General features: G+C 42.9%; 1 protein-coding gene across 3 annotated transcripts in view; it reads right to left on the bottom strand.

Moving 5' to 3' along the window:
* astn1 (astrotactin 1) overlaps window positions 1-16,325 on the bottom strand; it is a 2,190,072-nt gene that overhangs the window by 758,704 nt on the left and 1,415,043 nt on the right. The gene's annotated exons all lie outside the window — the stretch shown is intronic.

The raw sequence follows: 16,325 nt of genomic DNA on the forward strand, positions 1-16,325 counted from the left end.
GAGACTGAGAGAGACTGAGAGAGACTGAGAGAGACTGAGAGAGACTGAGAGAGACTGAGAGAGACTGAGTTGCTTTTGTTGAGAGCGGAATGAACACAATGGGTTGAATGTGTTCTGAGTAATGCGATTCAGCACTCAATGTTTCACCTGGTTTTTCTGTGCCTTTCTGACAGGTACTTCTGTGTCCATCAGAACTGGTATCAGAAAGTGTGCTGCCGGGCAGAAAAATGCAGCAAAGTGGCACAATAGCTCTCTTGCCAAATTTCAACCTCCAACCCATCCAAATTAAGTCAGCAAGCAGACAGTTTTACAGCAAGTTGCTCACTCCCACTTTTGAAAGCTCCATGTAAATAAGCAACCAAGAAAGAGCTACAGAATCTGTAAAACGAAAATATTAAATGAGAAGCAGTAAAACCGACAGCTATAATGGACATCTGCTGTGTTTTTTAAAAATTATTCCCCAAGGCATGCGTGCGAATGCCAGTAAGCTGGCAGCCCAGGACATCCAGAATGCCTGTGAATTTGCAGTCACTTTTCATTTATACAGTAATATGACAACATTGCACCATATTATCTCATTCGGATGTGCACAGCAGGAACACTGGTCACAACTCGGCAGGACTCTAGATATTCAAAGTTGCCTTATGCCCTCAGAAAGCCAACCTTGCAAAAACAGCATATAATTCATCTGAAAGTCCATCTCATTGGCTTTACACCGGATAGCTCTTCCATCAGTTGATGATTTGACCTGAATTGGCAAAACTCCTTCCTTTTGAAACAAAATAAAAACAGTCTTTTGAGATCTGGCACTTTTACTTTGGGAATGCAATTGGCTAATGGACACCTGCTTCACAAGCCTCGTATTCTGTCACATGCTGTTTTCTAATGCAAGGTCACTATTCGGAACCGCTAACCCTGCTCTCCCTCCTCACATGCACCTACACTGTCTCCCTTTTGTACCCTTGAACAAAAACCAAAAGTCTACAAATTCTGAAACCCGAAAACAGGCAGGAAACACAGCTGGCCAAGCAGAATGAGTGTAGATCACAAAAGCGAAAAAAAAACCCAAATTTGTCAAAACATTAAAATTACCTTCACCCAAGAAAGAGACAGCTAACAATGCATATTATTACCTCTGACATAGAAGTTTTTATTGCACTATTGCTGCAATAATTGAATCTATTTGTGTAATGCCCAGCAAGAAAGAAGGGAATAAACAGAAAATTTAAATGAGAAAGATTATCACTTTTATTCTGAGTGGATGCATTCATCCATAGTTTCTGTAAACAATTACTTCTGCCTGATATTGCTATGTTGAAGCTATCAAAGATTTAATTGCCTTTACTGGAAATGAACTGTTGTCATTTATTGATGCCACTCCACACGTTGACCCATGGGCAGTAATCATTCTAAGACAACAGCATGACTTTCCCCTGGCTACTACATGGCAAAGAAGTGGTCTCTGGATAAATGTGTAAATAACATTATAAATCTTCACTAATATGGAATATGCTAAGATTTCACAATGTCTGTTAGATTATTTAAAGGAGTACAATCTAATAACATTATATTTTAAACACAAGTGATGCTCATTAAAGCACCAAGCCCATTATCAAATTTAGTTCCAAACTTAGGAATCATGATGAAATAAGGAGCAATGGAGGAGGGCATAAGACAATCATTATTGACTCCTTGGTGTAACTGTCTAATTAGTCCCATCCCTCAGATGTGGTTTTCCAGACTTGAAAATATTTCAAGTATTTATCACCCACTTCTTTTCACAAGTTACCACTAAATCTGCTTCCAACAATCTGTCAGAGTATCCCAGGTCCATGACTCCCTGCGTGAACAGAAAAATTACTCTCCTCTCATCTTTGCTTCTTTTGTCAGTTAGTTTCACTCCATATCCTCTCGTTACTAAACCTTCTGCCAACTCCATGAGGTTTTGAAAAATTATTTTAAATTGCACCTTAATCTTCTTTCCTTCAAGCATTCTTCGCAATTATGTAAATACATCAACAGAAATGTGGAAATAAAGCTAGTTAATGCACTCATGTTAAGATGCTTCTTCAGCTCAGACAAGATGACTGCAACCATGAAAATTAGCACTTGCGGGTTAAGAGAACAATTGGGGATAGCCTGGAAAAGCTCTGCAAAATGCAATTTAGCAATTATTGATATATATTTTTCATAACTCTGCACTGCTTGTGGGGACATCATCTGCAGAATACGCAGGCTATAAATTTTGCAAATGTTTTGCTGAGGACTGCAGGAACATTCATTATTAATATTGGAATGTCTGGGGCTGTGGCTACCCATATATCCAAGGTTGCATTTGTGGTCAACATCATCGGGAAGTGAAGCAACACCAGCACATGTACAAAATTGGAATGCTGTGTTCACGCCTGGATCACTTAAGTGTCTGTGGAATCTGTTACTTGTAAAATCCGATGAATGATTTGACTAATATTTGAGAAATGTTTGAAAGCACGGCTTTGATTTTCAATTCTTGACAGGAATGGCACCTCAACCCTCCCAGAACAATGATACCACGTCTTCATTTTACACAAGTTCTCCCCACACCAACATCCACGCAACACTCATCATGAATGTAGCACATAACCAGTTTCAAAATCACAATAGTCTATTTCTTTTCTTTCTGAACAGATCCAACTCAGACGCACTACTCTTAAGAATAATCATATCGGACTGTAAACGTAACACTGCTTCCATCACCACACATGCAAACAGACTTGCTGATATTCTCCAGAATTCTCTGTGTTTGTTTCAGACTTCTGTTATCCACAGCACATCGATTTTACTTGGGGAGTCAGAGGTTATTTGCAAACGTGCATCCGGGACTGGACACATACGATGGCTCCAGGGCATTAACTTGAATGACAGCCATTGCGACGGGAAACAGGCAGTTTAAAAACAAGAGTTTACTTTCCTGCTGAAATAACATACAGGGGACTTCACAAGGCCCTAGCAGAACAAGGAGATGGGGTCCTTATTACTTTCTGAAAATGGAGCATTGTTCATTCAGTAGGTCCTGACTGCAATTTAACTGGGGCTTAAATGGGAAAGCTGCTGAGGTTACCTTTGTGGCCCTGATCAGGTCAGGCTAAATACAAACCATAAACCACATGCTCTCCTGAGAACCTCTCCCAAGTTCTAAGTTATCATTTAGTGCTGACTGGCCACTGGAACCTCACTCCCCATCTGCAAACAAGCTTCGGACCCGGCCAGTCTTGGGTGGATAGCTGATTGACAAGGCCTGGGAATTACAATAGCTCAGCCTGAATAGCTCAGTCTCACTCCATGATCTTGCTCACTCTTTGTCAGTTAGATTTTTTTGACACTGTATGACTACCAAGGAAGGCAATCATGAAACCCCTACAGTATGGAAGCAGGCCATTCAGTCCATCGAGTCACCACTGACCCTCTGAAGTGCATCCCATACAGGTCCATCGCCCCACCTTATCACGATAACCCTACGTTTCCCATGGCCAATGCAGTTAGCCTCCACATCTGTGAATATTATAGGCAATTTAGTATGGTCAATCCACCTAACCTCTGCTCTCAGATTCCCCTCTCTCTATTAACTTAACAGCTCACACTCTTTCAACTGTTCAATGTGCACCTTGCATTTAAGAGAGTTCACGTTTAGGCATTCTACGGGTTGTATGTGTACAATGTTGACACTCTACCTGGCAGTTAGCCTGCTGCGTGTCTGCAACGGTCAGTTGGTTGCTATAATAGCTGTTTCCTAACTTACAATGCAGTTTACTGTGTTTCTTTTTAAAGTGAACCCATTGAGTTAATCTATTATTGCCAAGCAATTGATTATTAGACGACCATCAACATGACATCAGTGACCAATTCTTGCTCAAACATTATATCCATCACCCCAACTGGTCTATGTTAATCTCCTGAATTTAAACAGAGTGCATTGTAATCTTTATTTTAATCTTCATCTCCTTTACTGTCCTTCAACTACTTGACCATGACAGCCTTCTCCAGCTAGACATCATTGCCTTGGTTTGTTCAGATTAGGGTCTTGTGTGACTCGGACTCTCCCTTCACTCAGGCACTTGTAGGGCAGCTCGAAATTTCCTTGATCCTACTCCGTCACTAAAACAATAACTTTCTGAATATTTTCCTCCACTTTTATAAATCATGGGATGTAAACTGTTTTGTGATCTCCCCAATAGGTGCTCAGTACAAATTGATTCTTTCATTCATCAATGTCATTTGATCATTTTTCCTAATTTTCAGTTTGTGTTTTAGCATCGATGATCCACTTTATTTCCTCCGTCTCTGCAAAAGGGACATTCCTAATGTTTAAAATGGTGTACATAGACAAATTGCTGTGAAGTCTCTGCAGCTTAAAAATGTTTATGCTTCAAACAAGCACAGGAGACGTCTAATTCAAGATGCGTTAAAATGCACACAGCCTGTCGCAAAAGGAAACTGTCACAATGTTCCAAATGCTAACTCTGGTCACATTTTAGGCAAGGAAACACAGATTTCAAAGAATGAATGCTCCCTTAACATTGTCTCATGAGACACTGTCCTGTCGTGATGAGATGGAGTCAGTGTGTCATTAGGCAATGGACCAATGAGTGCATTTATACTGCACTTTGTTGGGCAAAGTTAGTTTTGAAGTGCAGCACATTTCTCCACTTAGGAAGCGGGCTTTTGTTCAAATAAGTACATGGAGATAATACAAGAGCATAAATGGGGGTATGAGTAGTATAATGATGTTTCAATGTACACAGCTCATTTGCGATCATTGAGGCCAATTAAGATACACTCTGGATCACTGGAGACCCAAAGTATATTTGCATGTGTACAGCGAGATGCTGAATCTAATATTAACAACCATTGTTTAAAAACTCAAATATGGCAGGAACCATACACCATACTTTACTTAACATTTTAGCTCCAGGTAATAAGTGAAATACTAAGAGTCTGGTAAAAGAAATTACCCTAATGGGTTGAGCCTCGAACTCAAAATGCTGCGTTGCCTGTCAAATCCAACAAATTACTTCAGCTAAGTTCTAGCACATGCTCTACTGAGCATATTTAGGAGTTTATTTCACAGGGTCACAGAGGCTCTGGGGACCTGGCAGATGAGACCCAGATGGTGATGCCACCCTCATTTCTAACGTATTTCATTTTTGTTATGGGGGAGTAAGAGACGGGGCATAACACCCACTAACTTTCTGAAATCAATGCAGACGTCAAACAGATCCCGACTTCAGTGCAGGAGTCACAAATTTGTAGAGGAGATAGGAATGATTATGAGGGGTAGATAAAGCATATGAAAAAAAGGCAAAGCTTTCAGGTTATTTAAATCCCAATCTTTAACCAGTAAAAATTAAACTTTCAGTGAGAGGTCAATACAATGTCTTCCAGCAGCTACAATGGCTGTGTGCTGATTTGTGTTACATCATTATTAAACTTTGGCTGATTTACACAACCTACAATTATCTTAGCAAGGTGTTGTAAATTGTCTGTTTGATTGACAGCTTGATGATGTTATTAAGGGATTAGCTGCCTTTGATGCTCAGTTATGAATACAAGTTCATTCATTTTGATAATGGATTAAATGCTTCAAGGTCTTCAAAAGTTTTAATGAACTTTGCTAAGTAGGAGTGTTTGTTGAAGGGAAATCTGTAATAGGCATTTTTGACTTTATGATCATGATTTTATTTCATTTCAACATAGATCTTGAGGTCTGTCCATGTGAAATACTAGATGATTTCAAATAGAGAGTGTTAGGGGAGAAGGTGATCATTGGAAAGGCATGAACTGGCATATGTGGTGTAAGGTGGTGTCTGTGTTCGCAATGGAGAGTGGGTTCTGGGGTGTAGAGCATGAGGGAGGATGGCAAGAGAGCCTAACATACAATAAAATGCTTGGATGTAGTCCTAAAGCAATGAGGCAAGCCTGTTAAACAGCCCATTTTGGCATTTGGCAGGCCTCGTGCATGCCTCCGATCTTTGACTGGAGGTGGTAGGCCCATATCCACCCTGCAATCATCACCTCTTCGCCACTCCTCCTCCCCCAAAAGCAAATTTTGGAGCGAAAAATTAATTCAGGACACTTTTGCCCAAGGTGGCTTCACAAAGCCAAGAATTTTCTCGACTTGGGCTCTCTGTACAAGTGTCTGTTTGGTTAGACTCAGATTGCGTAATTTTCTTGCTAATCTCTCCAAGCTTGTAATTCTTGGAACCAAATCATTTCTGACTTGGAGAATAACATTAGAAATCTCTAAACAATAGTGGAAAAGCTGGAACACATCATGGATATAAGTATTCATCTGAAACAAGAAAAAGCGATGAAACATGATGAAGTTGAGAATTGCTGGAACAAAATGTTATCCCAGATTTTCATCTTACTGTCATCAGGACATTTCACAAGAATCTCAATTCAACTGAATGAGAGGAGAGTGCTGATTGGTTGATATAAAGTAGTTATACAAATTGTTTTACTTCTCCAAAATATTGTGATAAAATGATGCTGGACAGTTGAATGGTAAGACAGAGTGTTGCATGGTTCATAACTAATATATAGATATACATATAAAATAATAGATTTTCAGTCTATACAATATAATAACAATAGCAAATACAAATGAAGAAGGCATTCAGTGAAGTCCATACATCTACTATAGTGTTTAGCTCATCATTACTGCAGTTACACAAGTCTTCCTTGAGCTTTCTCCCTGCTTCGATGACATACTACAACCAAAAAAAAACTTCATCAATAAATTTTGACCTTAAAGAACTCTTATCTGGGTGAAATATTTTTGAGCAATTGCACATTCAACAGCCTGCTCTGAAAACTTTGCTCGTAGATTGGTTGCTGTGATAAATTGCCACTTCCATAATAATTCACAACATTCTAAAATAATCAACAAGGTATTTGATCTGTTCACCAAGTTTGGTTGTTATCTGCCCGTGAGCTTTTTTCCCTCAGATATACTGCACTTGAACTAACAGCTAACAGAGTGTGGATATATTACCACTTCCCATCTTCAATTGCTAAGGTAATAACGTTGACTTTTTTTGTGTTGCTGGTATTTGGCACTGCATTCATCAAAATTGTCTTCCAGGGTTTAAACCTCACATGCTTAAAAAAAAGTTTTGCATCTATATATAATGTTTATCATGATTTCTGGATATTGAGAGCTTTACAGCTTAAGGTTTTTTTGAAGTATTCTTTCTGTTGTAATACAGGAAGGAAGGCAGTGTAATTTGAACAGTGCAAACTCCAACAAATAGCAATGAACATAATGACTAGAATAATACTATTGCTGCGATGTTTAGGCCAGCACAGTTGCTCAGGTGGTAAGCACTGCTGCTTCACAGTGCCAGGGACCTGGGTTCAATTCCAGCCTTGTGTGCAATTTGCATATTCTCCCCATGTCTGTGCCGGTATCCTCAGGTGCTCCAGTTTCCTCCCACAGACCATCAAGATGTGCAGGTTAGGTGGATTGGCCACACTAAAATTTCCCAAATGTCCAGAGACGCCTATGTTAGGTGGATTAGCCATGGGAAATGTAGGGTAGTAGGGTGGGTCTGGATAGGATGCTCTTCAGAGGGTTGGTATGGGCTCAATGGGCCAAATGGCCTGCTTCCGCACAATAGGAATTTTATGTTGATAGAGGGGAAGCTGGAGATAGCTGAACGTATCTTCTTTTAAAGTTGTATTAGAATTGGATTTCTTACATCTTCACAGTGAGATGACAGAACCTCTCATCTGGAAGACGTCACCACTGACAGTCTGGTACCTCCTCAATCTCACAGTGGAGTTTCAGCCTGGAGTTTCATTCTCAGGCCCTGCAGTGGGACACAAAGCTGAAACCTTAGACTCAGAGGCAAGAATGTTGTCAGCTGAGCCATGGTTCAGTTCTCAAACACGAATACACATATGGGACACAATTCAATGCTGTCCCTGGCACAGAGTTCAGAGTTGAGAGGGGTTATTTGATTGGAACTGGGGACCTTTCTATGCTCCTAACTTCACCTGAATAAGTTCTGGGCAGTAAGGTGGTCTTTCCGTCTGGACTCCAATTGAGGGTGCAATTAAATAGTGGTGAGTGGGAGTCAACCGCACAGGAAGCCTGAAACCCAAAACCATTTGTGCTCCTGGGGTGCATTGATCTTTCAACAGTACCCAATGCTTATATGGGGGACCTAACATCAGGAATGGAGAGGGAAGGGAGAGGGAGGAAGTGTTGCTGGTTTCTGAGATTGACCCTTTCTTCCACTATCCCCTCAATAATAATAAGTATACCATTTTGAGGGTGGAGCAACCTACCAGGGCAAAGCCACAGCGGCCATGTTTCTGGCATTGAGCCTGGCTCTATAGCTCAGAAGGGAAGTGGGAAGAGAAGGTGAGTGATAGGCATAGGAGATTTAATGGTTAGAGGAACAGACAGGGGATTCTGTAGTCGCAAACAAGACTCCTGGATGGTATGTTGCCTCCCGGGTGCCAGAGTGAGGGACATCTCAGATCGAGTTTACAAGATTCTTAAGGGGCAGGGAAAACAGCCAGAGTCATGGCATACATCGGTATGAATGACATAGGTAGGGAAAGTGAGGAAGACTTGAAAAGAGAATATAGGGAGTTAGGTTGGAAGCGAGAAGGCAGGACGAGCAGAGCAATAGTCTCAGGATTGCTACCGGTGCCACTGGCTCGTGAGACTAGAAAGAAAGAGCGAGTGCAGATGAACACATGGCTTCAGGGCTGGTGTAGGAGGGAGGGCTTCAGATATGCAGGTCATTGGGATACCGCCTGGGAAAGGTGGGACCTGTACAAGAAGGACCGGTTGTACCTGAACTGGAGGGGCACCAATTTCCTGGGGTGGAGGTTTGCTGGAGCTCTTTGGGAGGGTTTAAACTAGATTGGCAGGAGGATGGGAATTGTAACTACGGATCAGAAAATGGAGTAGGTAGTGAACAGCCAGATACAGCGTGCAGAGAGTCTATAGGGAGGGATAGACACTTGATAGGGCAAAGGTGTTCCAGTGTGATGAGTTGAAGTGTGTCTAGTTTTAATGCAAGTGTTTTTGCTTCACTATTCACTACTGAGAGGGACCTTGACATATCCGAGAACAGCGTGAATCAGACTGATATGCGGAACAGGTTGATGTTAAGGAGGAGAAGGTGCTGAAAATTTTGAAAAACAAAAGAATAGATAAATCCCCGGGTCAGACGGAATATATCCTAGGTTACTACAGAAAGTGAGGGAAGAGATTGCTGCACCTTTGGCGATAATCTTTGCATCCTCACTGTCGACTGGAGTAATGCCAGCTGATTGGAGAGTGGCAAATGTTATTCCCTTGTTCAAGAAAGGTAATAGGGATAATCCTGGGAATTATAGACCAGTTAGTATTACGTCAGTGGTGGGCAAAGTATTGGAGAAGATTCTTAGAGACAGGATTTATGATTATTTGGAAAACCATAGCTTGATTAGAGATATCAGCATGGCTTCGAGAGGGGTGGGTCAGGCCTCACAAACCTTATTGAATTCTTTGGAGGTTAAAGATTGATGAAGGTAGAGCAGTGGATGTGGTGTACATGGATATTAGCAAGGTGTTTGATACAGTTCCCCTTGGTAGGCTCAGTCAGAAAATAAGGAAAATGGGATACAAGGAAATGTGGTTGTCTGGATACAGAATTGGCTGGCCCATAGATGACAGAGAGTTGTGGTAGATGGAAAGTATTCAACTAGGAGTTCGGTGACCAGTGATGTTCCACAGGGATTGGTTCTGGGACCTCTGCTCTTTGTGATTTTTATAAATGACTTGGATAAGGAAGTGGAAGGGTGGATTAGTAAGTTTGCCGATGACACAAAGGTGGGTGCAGTTGTGGATAGTGTGGAGGGTTGTTGTAGGTTGAAACGGGACATTGACAGAATGCTGAGCTGGGCTGAGAAGTGGCAGATGGAGTTCAACCTGGAAAAGTATGACCAGATTTGGAAGGTCGAATTTGAATGCAGAATATAGGATTAAAGGCAGGATTCTTTGTAGTGTGGAGGAACAGAAGAATCTTGGGGTTCACATCTAGAGATCCTTCAAAGTTGTGACCCAAGTTGATTGGGTTGTTCAAAAGATATACGGTGTGTTGGCTTTCATTAACAGAGGGATTGAGTTTAACAGACACGAGGTTATGCTGCAGCTCTATGGAGTAATGGTTAGACCACACTTGGAATATTGTGCATTGTTCTGGTTGCCTCATTTTATAGGAAAGACGTGGAAGCTTGAGAGAGGGTGTAGCAGAAATCTACCAGGATGCTGCCTCGACTTGGGGGGTGGGGGGAAGGGGGCTGTTTCATGAAGAAAGGATGAGGGAGCTCGGGCTTTTCTCATTGGAGCAAAGAAGGCTGAGCAGTGACATGATAGAGGTATAAGATGATGAGAGGCATAGATAGAGCGGATAGCCAGAAACGTTTTCCCAGGGCAGAAATGTCTATCACGAGGAGGCATAATTTTAAGGTAATTGGAGGAAGATTTAGGTAAGATGTGAGAGGTGGGTTCTCAGACAGTGGTGGGTGCATGGAATGCACTGCCAGTGGTGGTAGTAGAGTCAGATACATTAGGGACATTTAAGCAACTCTTGGATAGGCAAATGGATGACAGTAAAATGAAGGTTCTCTAAGAGCAGAATTCAAGGCCAGCACAACATAGAACAGTACAGGCCCTTCGACCCTCTATGTTCTATCCTTCCCATCTGCTAGCTGGGAAACCTTCCTACCCATGTCTCCTAGCCCACCACCCCTGGGGCTATCAGCAGACCTTGACTTCCAATGGGTGCACGACTAGCAATTGCTACTGGATAGCACTGATGGGCTCTTATTAGTTGGCAGCTCAAGGTAGTTGTATATTTGGAGTGAGGACACTACTGGTCAGATTATTTCATTCTAGTGGGATCTGGCTTGTTCTGCAACTAGTGTATGAGACCCCTGCTGTCAACATTAAATTGTACTTTTAATTTTCTTACATCTCTGCATTTCACAGTCCCTTCTCTAATATTGCTTTCTCCTGTGCACATTTGGTCTTGATTGTTCTCCATATAAGTAACCATGAGAATTTTTGGTTTATTGCACATGAAGATCAACCAATGGGCTCTATGTGCTTTTGATTTCCTTATTACTGGTTTGTTGCGAAAAAAATACTCTGCATTCTGTCCTGTTTCCTCTATCTGTGTCACAATGGAGTACTGTCTTATTAAATATTCATTAACCAACAAATGATAACTAATTGCCTTAAGTCAAGCTTTTGACATGATTGGTGAAAGCTAGGCTGCACTTTGATCCTTCACCTGCCTCCTCAGGAGACTTGAATGCAAACAAATGAGAACATCTGCAGCACCAGTGGAACAATCCATTCAGAAGAAAAATTAATGGCAACAGCGTGTTTGCAGGACCACTTGAAAACAAAATCAAATGTCTCTAATTTCAGAAACAGCTAATCAGCCAAATCACGTAATGATCTAATTAGGCAAGGCACAATGTTGTTGAACACAAAACAGAATATTTTTGTAATTGACCAGAGCTTTACAGTGTTTGCCTCAGAGGGATGCCTTTGAAAACTTTCAAGGGATATATTTGCACACGTTACCTCCGTGTCTTTTGCAGTGAAAGCTGTTACTGGCAGAACATTTGTTTGGCTCTGTGGTGCTGGTCCTGTCCTAATGAGGGTTGGGTTCTCACAGATGAGTTTTTTGCTATTGTTGAGTGATTCACCCACTGCTGGGGAAGGTATTAACGCAACGCCATATACACTGCAACAAGCTACAGGATGGCAGTGTGGCACCAATTCCACTTCCACTGTCAAAAAGTCAGCACATGCTACACTGGAAATTGTTCAATAAGATAATTGGGATACCTGATAAAGGCAGACATGAAACCCCTCCCTTTCACTACCCACTTATTGTATTGGTGGCCTTTTGAGGCAAAGTTGTCAGGAGGTTGAATTATTTGGGTGTGATGGTGTGGGGAGAATGACTTGAAAAGTTGATTCTATTCCCTCGGCTTTGGAAGTAGCAAAGGTAATCAGGGCTGATTTACCATGTTATTCTCACCGTATCAGAGTTGAGTGCTCGGCTTGCTTTCTAGAACTCCAGTGCCATCTTGATTTGCTATGCAATTTCTCCCTGGTAAGACTGGGGAAGTATTGAACTTGGCTTTCCTGCAGCTGTCCCCTGACTCATTACATGTGTTTATCCCTGGTGTTACATGATGCGACTATTTTTGTGTTAAGTACCTGTTTCACGCAAATAGAAACTAAGATGTGGGGATGTGTGCATGTGCATCTGTGTACATGTGTAGATGCACATGTCTGTGCATCTACACATGCACACAGATGCATATGACTGGTATCAGATATACCTTGAAAGATGCTCCATGAGAAAACTTGGAAGTCCCAAAACAAGGATGCCAAAAGAATTGTCCAGCATATTTTAAGTCCCAAATTTTCCTGCCTCCTGGGATCCTCAGGAAAAATCTCAGACTCCGAGTTAAAATCAGAGATTATAGACAGTTTCTAACCTACTTACCTGGAAAATTACTCAGGAAATATTAGACAGGAAAATAGCAGTCTAACTTCTGTATAGAGTAATTACACACCCTCCATCGTCCTTCACCCACTGACTGTCCCCTCGACTCCTGATTAGCCCCTGCCCCTCCAACTAATCCTTCCCAATCTGATCTGACTAACAATGACCCAGCTATGCACCTTCACTACAAACCCACCTCAGCATTATACCACCTCACCTGCCAATCTATCATTCTGCCAACTACACAGCTGCCCTCTTGACCCCGACTCACCTCCTGCTTTACCTCCTTACCTCACCCTCCCTACCCTCTTGCACACGAAACTTCCCTACTCGCTCTCTCTCCGTAGCTTTCCAGGGGGAGCTTTGAGGCATTGAATGCAGCAGTTAGTGGCTTAAAAAAAAATGGCATGGCTTTTGCATGGATTCTCTACGCGCTCCCTCTGAGGACTCAGTTCAGAATGATCTTCCATTGGAAGGTCACCGAGAGAGATTGGAATGTTCAATCAGAGATGGAGATAGAATTTCCGATCCTGATCGGAGGGTCTGGCCTATTATGCTCCAAGCTTGGCAACATTCCACATTCCATGTTCTGTTTCATGACACGTTTCTCCGCAATGTTAAAATGAGATCCACTGCAATGCTGCATTCTCTTTGTATGCAGTGTCATAATATTTGTGTAATGTACAGCAGCTGTCTGGAATTTTATACCTGTATACAGCATCATAAATTTGGGAAAACTAATTCTGTGTGCCATATCTCTACAATCTCAGGCAGTGAGCTCAAAGAAGGTTTTTTTTCCCTTCTCCCAGACTTATGAAGTGTTTTCACTGTTTAGCTCATTTTTCCTCCACACAGTTTATGCTGTGATACATGTTTACAAAGCCTTGGGGAGCCTGAACGTCAAAAGATATATGTGTTCCTTCAAAGAGGTGGACAGAAAAGGCCACAGAAAATTGTCAGGTTGCAGTATCTGCACACCCATGAGAAACAGGAGAATAAAGTTTCCACTGTCCCTGTTTCGTAAAAGGTTTTTGTTTCATGACCAGTGCTAACATCTGTGCTAGCAGATATTTTAAGCGGGAAATGATTTGTGGTGGGCTCATTCAGCCCAAATGAAGTGTTTACATGTGATAATATAGCTCTTCACTTTGTCAGGAGCAACAATCCCAGCCAACGTCAAGCATGTTGGTGAAGATCATTAGGGATGCTACAGTGTGATGGGTGGCAGTTCTCCAGAAAATAAGCCCCCGCTTTCAGCCAGACTGCTGTGGGAGTTTAACACATCAAGGCTTGGCTTCAACCATGGAAAGAGAGAGGAGCCAACAATACTGTACTCCCAGGAACACCAGCTTCGTTGGCCGCAAGACATTACAATATGAGAGAGTGACAGTGAGTACAGATTTGGCCAACTCTGCACAGGCAGAGAGTTCACAAGCAGAAGCAACCAGGGAGACTGACCTGAAATGAGCCTTACTGTTTATTATAAACGTCAGACTCCACATGCAGGGATTAGACACTCCGGTGGGTTATTTTCATCTCTGCAACACTCCACTTTGCCATGTGAACGTGTCAACCGGCAGATAAAATTGTAAAAGATAAATGCACTCAGGATGTCACTCTACCCATCTCTCATTCTCAGAGGGCAGCTGAGAGTCGACCACATTACTGTCAGCCCAGGGTATCTGGAGTGACATGTAGGCCAGACCAGGTAAGTATGGCAGTTTCCTTCTCTAAAGGACATTAGTGACGCTGGTGGCTCCAACATTCAGAATGGCTTCATGGTCATTATTCGACATTTAATTCCAGATTTGTATTGGATTCAAATTCTACCATCGGCCATGGCAGGATTTGAACCCAGATTCCCAAGAATATTACCTGGGCCTCTGCCTTAACAGTCAGGTATAATACCGCTAGTTCGTCACCTGTCCACTCTTCCGTTGCCTTTGTACTGATGATTTCACTCTGGAGGGCTGCCCAATACAATTTTTGATTAGGTCTCACGATAGGTGTGCCACAAACACAAAATATATAGAATGCATACGAGGCCTACAATTGAAAAGAGGAAATGCTGCAAGTACCCAGCAGGTCTGGCAGTGATGATGCATTGAATCATAGTGGAATGTTATCAGGGCAGCACAGGTAGTTTTTCCAAGTTGGAAATCATAGAGTGTGATTGCAGCCAGAGCCCAGATGAAAAAGCAAGGAGGAAAAGGGCAGCATGGTGGCTCAGTGGTTAGCAATGCTGTCTCACAGCGCCAGGGACTTGGGTTTGATTCCAGCCTCAGGCGACTGTCTTTAAGGATTTTGCACATTCGCCCTGTGTCTGCGTTGGTTTCCTCCGGGTGCTCCGGTTTCCTCCCACAATCCAAAGATGTGCAGGTTAGGTGAATTGGCCATGCTAAATTATCCATAGTGTTCAGGGATGAGTAGACTAGGTGCATTAGTCAGGGGTAAATATAGGGTAGGAGAATGGGTCTGGGTGGGTTACTCTTCAGAGGGTCGGTATGGACATGTTGGACCGAAGGGCCTGTTTTCACAATGTAGGGACTCTAATTCTAAAAAGGGAGGATGGGTAATAGTAGCACCAGATTCAATAATGAGTCATATCGAGAGGCAGGCATTTCTGTGCCTCTCGATATGACTCCAAGATGGCGGGTCGTGTCCCCAGGGCCAGGGTCACACATGTCACTGAATTGTTGTCGGACATTCTGAAGGTGAAGGGTGAGCAGTCAGAGGTCATGGTTCACATTGGGACCAATAACCTCGATGGTCAGAGGGATAGGTTCCTGCAACAGGATTTCAGGGAGCCAGATGGTGACATGGGACTGTTTGGAAGCCATGCATTTTGCCTTTGTTTCATCCTGTTGAAGGTGGCACCCCTCCAGAGTGAAATCATCAGTACAAAGGCAACGGAAGAGTGGACAGGTGACGAATTAGCGGTATTATACCTGACTGTTAGTGCAGAGGCCCAGGTAATATTCTTGGGAATCTGGGTTCAAATCCTGCCATGGCCGATGGTAGAATTTGAATGCAATACAAATCTGGAATTAAATGTCGAATGATGACCATTAAGCCATTCTGAATGTTGGAGCCACCAGGGTCACTAATGTCCTTTAGAGAAGGAAACTGCCGTTACTTACAGCAACGGACTCCACTAAGATAAGAACCTACATTAGTTGGGAGGGGTGGGATTTTGGCTCCACGTTGGCAGCATTTCATTAACCTGCTGAGATCCTCCCAATATCCTATCCCTCTCAGGATGGTGTTATGTGGATCCTCCTGTCAATCAATCATCAGGACGGTAGAATGAGAAAACCACAGCGAGACCATAAGCTGTCCTGTTCCAAAGTCAGCTTTAAAATCTACAGCCACCTCCATTATGAGGCGGTCTAACACCCCTGTGCCTCTGCAATGCCCACGACTCCCAGTGGAAGAGGCAGCCACTGCAGGCATTGTGATCGGAAACCCCTTCCCTCCACCAAACCAGGCGAATTGGTAGAGTTAACACAGAGGGGTCTGGGCAATGAGAGAGCGAGAGTGCACAAAATTACAGTCGGGTGACTGTCACTGTGGACTTCTGTGTTGGATGGGGTTGGGGGTGGGCGTGGCGGGGAGCAGACGAGGTTGAGGACAGGTGGTAGACACACTAGGGAGTGGTCGGGGTGGGAGCCAATGGGTTTGGGGGCGAGCGGGGAGCGGACAAGGTTGGAGGTGGGCAGGTGGCGGCAGGGACTGGTGTTGGACAGGATTTGG

This window comes from Chiloscyllium plagiosum, chromosome 11, assembly GCF_004010195.1.
Source record: "Chiloscyllium plagiosum isolate BGI_BamShark_2017 chromosome 11, ASM401019v2, whole genome shotgun sequence".
In the NCBI taxonomy this organism is placed as follows: Eukaryota; Metazoa; Chordata; class Chondrichthyes; order Orectolobiformes; family Hemiscylliidae; genus Chiloscyllium; species Chiloscyllium plagiosum.